The sequence below is a fragment of the Myotis brandtii genome, unplaced genomic scaffold (genome assembly GCF_000412655.1).
Source record: "Myotis brandtii unplaced genomic scaffold, ASM41265v1 scaffold419, whole genome shotgun sequence".
NCBI classification, from domain to species: domain Eukaryota; kingdom Metazoa; phylum Chordata; class Mammalia; order Chiroptera; family Vespertilionidae; genus Myotis; species Myotis brandtii.
This window is the reverse complement of record NW_005366075.1, coordinates 1,049,566-1,058,112: the sequence shown is the minus strand read 5'-3', so window position 1 is coordinate 1,058,112 and position 8,547 is coordinate 1,049,566. Positions and strand designations below refer to the sequence as shown.

General features: G+C 49.0%; 1 long non-coding RNA gene across 1 annotated transcript in view; it reads right to left on the bottom strand.

Annotated features, from left to right (window-relative positions):
- The window catches only part of LOC106727385, a 9,395-nt gene extending 1,462 nt beyond the window's left edge, over positions 1-7,933 (bottom strand). Inside the window, exons 1-2 of the long non-coding RNA XR_001363566.1 lie at positions 7,821-7,933; positions 5,897-5,954 (exon numbers count right to left, since the gene is read on the bottom strand). This is a non-coding gene — a long non-coding RNA (uncharacterized LOC106727385). The remainder of the gene's footprint in view (positions 1-5,896; positions 5,955-7,820) is intronic.
- Positions 7,934-8,547: the final 614 nt, after the last annotated feature.

Genomic DNA, 8,547 nt, shown 5'->3' with positions numbered 1-8,547 from the left:
ACTGTCATTGGGGCAAGCCTCTGGTGGTTACTGAAAATTCTTTGCTCCTGTGCGCCATTGTTCCACTGGGCGCTCGCACGCTGCCAGTGCCCGGTGCCGGCCCTAATTGCTCAGCGCACCATCAGCATGTGGGAGCGGCAGCAGAAGCGGGGCGGCCAGCAGACAGGGGACTTGGGGCCACGGCGGGAGGGGCCAGGCGGGAGCGCAGAGGATGAGCTGAGACCTTCCCCTGTGCCCACTGCAGCCTCACAGTCCACAGTTCCTTTCAAGGTGCACAAATTCGTGCACTGGGCCCCTAGTATCATTATAAGATGACAAGGATGGAGATTTGTTAAACCCAGGTTTGGCCCAGTAAAGTAATATTGCGCAGCCTCACAGTCCACAGTTCCTTTCAAGGTGCACAAATTCGTGCACTGGGCCCCTAGTATCATTATAAGATGACAAGGATGGAGATTTGTTAAACCCAGGTTTGGCCCAGTAAAGTAAAATTGCATTTGCACATTTCCTGACTTTAAGTCTGTGTGTCTAGCCTCATTCCCCTGGAACAGATCATGTGGGTTTCTAGTCTGTCCTGGGTCATTGTGTTGATACAGAGAAACTATGAAAGCAGTAGCTCAGAGCTGGGACAGGCTGGGGTCCAAAAGTAGAAGCCCGGATTCTAAGAACAGGACTTCCTCTTGGGTGCTGCTGGCTCTCTCCCTCCTCCTCCCCCAGGAATGCCCCTTCTCTCCCTCTGACCTGGTGGCAGCCCTCCTTCCTTTCCCCAGCACCCCCACCCCTGCCCCCTCAGGAGTCAGGCTCAGACACACACTCCTGTGCTCCCTGGCTCCTGCACTGTCACAAACCTGCAGCTCTTTGTTGTTCTCCACAGCCATGGGCCAGGAGTTTGTCTAGGACCAGAATGATGGCTTAAAAAATGTTTTTATTATGAAACTAGAGGCCCGATGCATGAAGATTCGTGCAAGAATGGGCCTTCCTTCCCCTGGCTGCCAGCATCGCCTTCACTCTGACCGAAGCCGCCTTTCCGCCTTTGCTCCGGCCCGGAGCTGTCTTTCCACCTTCCCACGCTGCCCAGAGTGTCCCGCCACACCCCCAGCGCTCAGTGCCTGCGTATGCAAATTAACCCGCCACCTTTGTTGGGTTAATTTGCATACTCACTCCTGATTGGCTGGTGGGCACCATGAAGGTACGGTCCATTTGCATCTTTCTCCTTTATTAGTGTAGATAGATAATACATGAAGTGCATTTATTGCCCGTGTGAACAATAATATAAACAAAGCCACTTTAAAATGGAGTCGAGGTGGCCACTTCAGAGGAATGCCTTGCACTTCTTACTCCTCAAACCTTTGAAATGTTAAAACTGGGCAAAACGGCCTTTGGACTGGGCCTGAGGTGGCATTGTATGCCAGACAACTGTTTGCTATGACGACTGGGCTGAAAATTAAGTGAGCATCACTATGTTAGCTTATCTGCACCTTTAGCACTGCCTTCTTCCTTCTCTTGATGTACTTGTGCCCTTTCCCTCTCTCATGAATCCCCCTGGCCTTGTGCCTCCTAATCGGGACCTATGTGGGTTTCTGCCTCAGTGCTTCACAAACAGCTATACTTTTGGATCTCAAATAAAGGCTTGTTGCCTCTCACTTTGGCCTTTTATTTTTATGTTAACACCTCAATGGGCATTTTTAAAAACTATAGTAAAATGAATTATCTCTAAAGCTCCCCAGTCCTTTTGCCTCCTGCACCCCTAGAGGTAGCTGCTTCCCTGAATGGGTTATTCATGCTCTTGCTTTTCTTGATAAGTACGACCTGGTTTTGACCTTTATAGAAATGGAACTTACACAGGCATTCTTATGAGACTTCCTTCTGATGGGGGTCTTTCACCCAAGATAATGTTTGTAAGACTCATCCACTTTGCTATAAGGTAGCGATGGCTCGTTTGTTTCCACCTCTTGGCAGAATTTTTGTCGTGTAAATTCTGCATCTTGGTTGACCTTTCCTGCTTTGATGGACATTTTGGTCGTGCTCCGTTTTATGCTTGTGGTGAACATTCTTGAACGCACCATGGGGCCTCACATAGAGGGATGTCTAGGGGTGGGGTTCAACCTTTCTAATAATGCCAACTTATTTTCCAAAAGCAAGGGACCCAGCCTACACTCCAACCAGCAGTGCCCCCAAGTTCCCATTGTCTCACAGTCTTACACTTGCCATGGTCAGACTTCAATCTTTCCGACCTGGAGGGTAGGAAATGGCACTCGTGGTGTTGTTAAGGAAGATGGCTGTTTCATTCCCTGATTCCCAGCACCTACCAGAGGACTACGCATGTGGGAAAGATCACAAGTCTTTTACTTGATGAATGAAGAGAAATAATGCAATGTGACAAGAACCATGACGGAGGAGAACATATCTGTAAATTGACTTCCTGTCCTTAGGTCTTCAAATCTAGTTGCACATCAGAATGACCAGATATCCTTCTTTCTCATTTTATTACAAAAAAAAATGTCCAACATACAGAAACGTTGGAAGAACTGTTACCATGAGTCCCCTGACCGAGAGCCTGCCACCAGCATTTTACTCCACTTGCTTTAGGGCGATTCTTGTGAACAACGCCAGTTCCCCAGCTGAATGCTGGTGCTGTAGCTCTAGGATGGGAGCAAAGAATCTATTTTTGTTTCCTCAGGTTTTTGTTTTTAAACTCCCCAGGTGACTCTGATGAGCAGCCAGCCTTGGAAACCAACCCCTGAAGGAACTCACCGCCATAAATAAAGAAGACAGATTTATAATTAGCCTAGCATTGCTCATTCTTTGTAAGGGGTGGGGGGGAGTTCTACCAGGTGCCTACAGCCATTTTCTTAGAGCCCCAGCGTCCCTGGGAATGTGCCACCCAGGGTCAGCCTTGTGGCCGTGTGGGGGCAGGTCCTTGTCCTGAGAAGCCAAGAAGGACCCAGCTCACAGGCACAGAGAGGAATGCGCCCTTCAAACCCAAGCCGGCTCCTTTCAACATTTGGGTGCTGTCATGGATGAACCATATCCCCCTGAATTCATATCTTGAAGTCCTAACCCTCAGGACCCCAGAATGTAACCATATTTGGAGATAAGGTCCTGAAAGAGGAAATTTGGTTAAAATGAGGTCACATGGTGGGCCCTCATCCTGCATGACCGGTGTCCTTACAAGAAGAGGAACTTGGACACAGACACACACAGAGTCTGGAAGCCCAAGGAGGGAAGACACAAGGAGTAGACAGCCAAGGAGAGCGGCCCCAGGAGAAAACACCTTAACCTGGGACTTGTAGCTGGCAGGACCAGGAGAAAATAAGTGTCTGCTGTTTAAGCTCCCCGCCTGTGGTCCTTGACTGCGGCAGCCCTGGCAAACTAATGCAGGCGTGAGGGAAAGACAGCAAGCCTAGAGTGGATGGCAGGCCAGGCACACCGCTCCCACCTCCCAGCTTCCTCCAAAACACGCCTCCATCCACACCTGGAGAAGGTGCACTGTGCCCAGGGCCCTGCCCATGGGGGCTGCTGCTAGGAAACAGAGACTCCTTTCCTGGCCCAGCTCTTCAGAGGGCTGGGCCCGGAAACACCAGGAGTGGCACCGTCTGCATAGACTGGGGTTTTCAGAGCCACCAGCAGGCTGCCGAGCGGCCCCTGAACACAGCACAGAGACAGGACATCAGTTGCAAGAGGACATAAGTTTCAAGTTTTGAGGCAAAGAGTTCCACAGGTCTCTCCCTCTCTCCCTATTTCTTCTTATCCTGAGATTGTAGCCCCCTCTTTGAAGATTACACTGTCTCCTGGGTCCCCTGGAGCCTTTGGTTTATGATCTTCCAGGTTGTACTCCACTCTTTTGGTTTTCAAGCTTTTTGTTCACCCTCTTCTGTTCTTCAATCCTGTTTTACTTCTCCCTGATTAAACAATTCTCCTCTTACTGTTTCACCATTGTAATTCAATTGTTCACTCTCCTAATTCCAACCTACCACCTTTAAATATTTCTTACCCGTTGGTCCTTCAAGCCCTATCTTCCTGATGAAGGAGGTAGGGGTGAGGGTAGGTAGTCATTTTAGAATTGGAGTCCCTACATTGAACAACATCGCTCGTTATGAAAGTTTGATCTGTCTGATCCAGTATCAAAGAACTGAGTGCAAAAGTGGCATTCATCCAGAGGTGGAAAGCTTCTCAAATGTGGACAAATGTGTCTTTTAACACTGTTATTCATCTGAAGCATTCCAGTTGCTGGAGATTGCTGTGGGGGAGGGGACAGATGAAAGTGCTTAGGCACACACTTTGAGTGGGAGCCAGGGAAGAGGGAACCCTAGAACGAAGAATGTGTGTGTAACAGGGGTTAACAACTGTATTTGAAGTAACAACAGATATTTAGAAAGACAAACAGAGCCAGGGATGACCTTGCCCATCAACAGGTTTGAAGATGCTCAGATGGTCTCTTTTCAGACCTGTTTCAAAAGGTCCCTCTATTGTCCCCTCTGCCAATACCCCAAATGTCTCCATCTGGTCCTCCATAGGTCCAGAATCTCCAAATTTTTTAAAATATATTTTATTGATTTTTTTACAGAGAGGAAGGGAGAGGGATAGAGAGTTAGACACATCAATGAGAAAGAAACATCGATCAGCTGCCTCCTGCACACCCCCCACCGGGGATGTGCCCGCAACCAAGGTACATGCCCTTGACCGGAATCGAACCTGGGACCCTTCAGTCCGGTCAGGGCAGAATCTCCAACTTTTGAGTTATTCCTCTGAGTAGGCTCTAAAAGTCCAAGTTAACTTGCAAATGTATCATCTAGTAGCCTCCTCAGGCATTGACACCTTGATGCTAATTGGCTTATCAGAGGGGGGGAGGTGGCCGGCTAGAGCTGAGCTCTTTTGCGGAGCCTTGTCAATCACTGACACCTTCATGCCAAGTGGGTTATCAGACTGGGCAGCACTGGGGCTGGTTTGCGGGCAGGGATGAGGCATAAGCAGCTTCAGAAGCGTGGAGGGAGCTGTTTGATGAGAAAGAGCCCACCCTGGTGGGGAGTCTCTGAGAAATACCAGTAGGTAACAACATAGGGGGCTCTGTGTGCTGGAGAACATCTACCTCCCACTTGACAGCTGAACATTTCTAGCAGCTAAGAGTGGAGGGAAGAGAGGCACTATCACTTTCAAAGACTGATCTCAGAGGAAGGCAAAGAAGGACAGGTTGCTCTTGGGAGAGAATATTTCCAGTGAGTTCTCATTCCAGACATTTTAGGTTACAACACCAAAGGTTCTCTCTCACTGATTCGCTGCACTACTGCAGCCCAACTCAGACTATTTAACATTCAAACCAAGCTTGTCTTTGCTCCCAATTGTAAAGCATTGGACTGAAATATGATGTAATGTGAACACACTCAGTCTTAACCAATGGATGCAAGGCCACACATCTAAATAGCTCTGTACTCGCCTTGCTCTGCACTACAAACGAGGGTGATTTGACAGGAGACGCATACAGGAACCCATACTGCACGACCCCCTTCTGAGGAGATAGAAGAGGGCTAGGCAGTCAGGGACAGGACCTTGGGGGTGGGGGTGGGGGAGTGAAGCACTGTAGACATGGGCAGAATGCAGCCTGCTGACCATGCCCTGTTCCAAGAAAAAACACAGAGACAGACAAAATGACCTAGAACTGAACCCGGCTGGGCAGGGAAGACTAAACCCAGCTAGGCGGGAATTACTAAGCCAACCCAACTGGGCGGGAAAAGAAGAGTGCATGAGCATGCGTGCTGGAGAAATAAGCTTTAAAATGTATGCATGTTGCTAAGGCAGAATTCTTTGAAAAAATCAATCAGAAGCCAGCAACGCATATATCTACCCCTAGACAAAGAAGCACACTTCCTTCTCTCTCGGGTGCACCGGGCTCCTGGCTCACCTGTGGCAGGGGATGTGCTCTCCGTGTCCACGTGGCTTATGGCCATGTGGGGCTCCACCTGTGGACAAATGGACTGTCATTAGCTTGGATGCTGAACTACACCCGACTGCGACATGGAAGGGAAGCTCTGGACACTAGCCTGCTCTGGCTCTCCCGGAACCCAGCTGCACCTTCCCCAGGACGGCTTAAGGGACAGAGACTTTGGAACCTGAGATCAAGAAGGTTCCTGGGCAACCCACTTGGGGTCCCCTCCCTGTGGCGGGGAGTCCGTCTACCCCTCAATACACTTTGCTGTGCTTACTGTCTTTGTCCGTGGACTCATTCTTCGATTTTGCGAGAGAACAAACTCGAACAACAGACACTTGGCATCACTTCCAAGGCCCTACACTTGATTTTGTGTTTGTAATTCTGAGTTCCTAAAAAAAGCCTTCCCCTCCCAAACTGCACTAAGCCTCTGGTGCCACCAAACCCGGGGTAACCCTCATGGGCAGCCTTGGCCACACTCAAGGAGCATGGAGCCAAGTGTGCTTGCATGACAGTTTCATTTTGATTAGCAAAAGCCAACTCCACCAGTTCTCCTGGGATTTCCCCACAAAGCTCGTGAAAGAGAGTTTGCTACCACAAAATATGTCTCCTTGGGGCAGTGGTTCTCAACCTTGGCTGCACATTAGAATCACCTGGGAATCTTTTTAAAATCCTGATTTCTGGGCCTCATCCTCCGGAAATTCTGATTCTTTGTTATGGGGTGGGGCCACAACATTAGTCACAAAGAAACAGAATTTCCGGAGGATGAGGCCCAGAAATCAGGATTTTAAAAAGATTCCCAGGTGATTCTAATGTGCAGCCAAGGTTGAGAAGCACTGCCTCTGGGTAAGGATCATTGTAGGCTGGTTAGCGTCAAGAAACAGCACACCTGGGAGAAGCTCTCAAAGCCAAGAAGTTCCTTTACTCTCCTAAGGGAAAGCCCATCTGCAGGGTGTTCCCCTCCGGCTCCCTGACCTGCTTTCACTATCAATGAAGAAGGCAGGAATTAAATCTGCATAACACTCATAGCTCAGTGCTGTTTACTGGGCTTTGCCTGATCACCCCTCATAACTGACTCTCCAGCCCCAACATCTTTTGTCTGTAGTTGAAGGAGGTATTTAAAAGTGATGGCTTCCACCATTCGACAGGTTACTCTGTGTTCCTGGGTCTCTCCCAGGCATACATGGTAAACAAATATTAAATTTTAATTTGTTTTTCTCCTGCTTATCTGTCTCTTGTTAACTTGATTATTAATCCAGCCAGAAGAACCTTGGAGAGTAGAAGATAATTTTCCCTTCCCGACACTAGCAACTTTATACTGTGGGCCATTTAAATGTCTTTTGCCAAGTTGTTTCTCTGTTTTCTTATCGCCTCTTCTCTTTCATATTCTAGACTATTCTATTTGGAAATGTATTGATACCTTCTTCCTCACCCCACCTAAGCTCATAGCAGGTTATAAATTGAGTCCTTTGATATGACACTAAATGTAGTATTTCTGAGGGAAATATTGCTGGGTGTTTTTTTTTCCCCCCAATTAGTATGACTCTTAGGATCCATGCTCAGGTTATATCTATTTGTAACTATTTTTTAAAGTAAATTGGCTTTTTAAAGTAAAATGACTTTTTTGGACCAGCCTAATTCACAGGGATGCCAGCATTCCAATTGTTTAATGACTGTCTCAAACACAAACACTATGGAAACTCAAATGACCCTATGAAAGGATGGCATACCATCTTTGGGGGAGGGGGATAAGTTGTGACACCTAGGGTTGTTGTTGTTTTTAAATAACAACACACGCTCGAAATCACACACAATCACACTGTCAGCCCTGAGTAGATGAGACAAGGCTGGCTTCACGTGAAGACCAGCTCGTTAGCATTTGGTAGTTTCAATAAGTTACCTTGCCTCTCCCCCATCGCAGTCATTCATTTTTATTCATAACGTGGTCCATTTAAAACAGCACCGATCAGTGGGAAACAGTTTGCCCTGCAGGTTTGAGCAGATACAATGTTAAACAGGGTCCTTCCCATTTAGGGCGAGAGGCTGAGCCGGTCCGCGCGGACCCACAGCACTTCCGGCTAACCCGATCACCCAAGCTTGCTTCATTCGGGAAGGCAACGTGGGTGGGAGCATTTGGGTGGCATACCCCAAAAACCACAGTAATTGGAATGGGGGGGGAGCAAATCTCAATTAGTGACCCCTCGGCCAGCTACCAATCTTGGTTTCTCAGGGACTCCACCTTGGTCTCCTCCGCGGCGGCGGCTGCCTGGGCACCCCCGACCGCAAGGACACGAATCCACATCCATCTTGGTGCCTTGGCCATTTCCCAGGGGAGGCTCTTGTTATCTGCCCGGCCTCCCCGGCTCTCTGCCTCCCTGTCAGCCGGTGGGTCTGCCGGCCCGAATGCTCCCAGCTTCTCAGGGTTCCGTGGGAACTCGGGCAGCAAAGGGCTTGAGAAGTGACAGGACCGGTGGTGTGGCTCCGCCCGGGCTCCGCGCACCCCGCGTTTCCCGGAGAGCAGGGGATGCTGCAATGAGCTTCCCTGCTCCCCCAGCACCCCTCATCCCCGGGGGTCGGGAAAGCGGCTAAATGTTAGCAAAGAACGTGTGTGCGGTGGAGGCGTACGA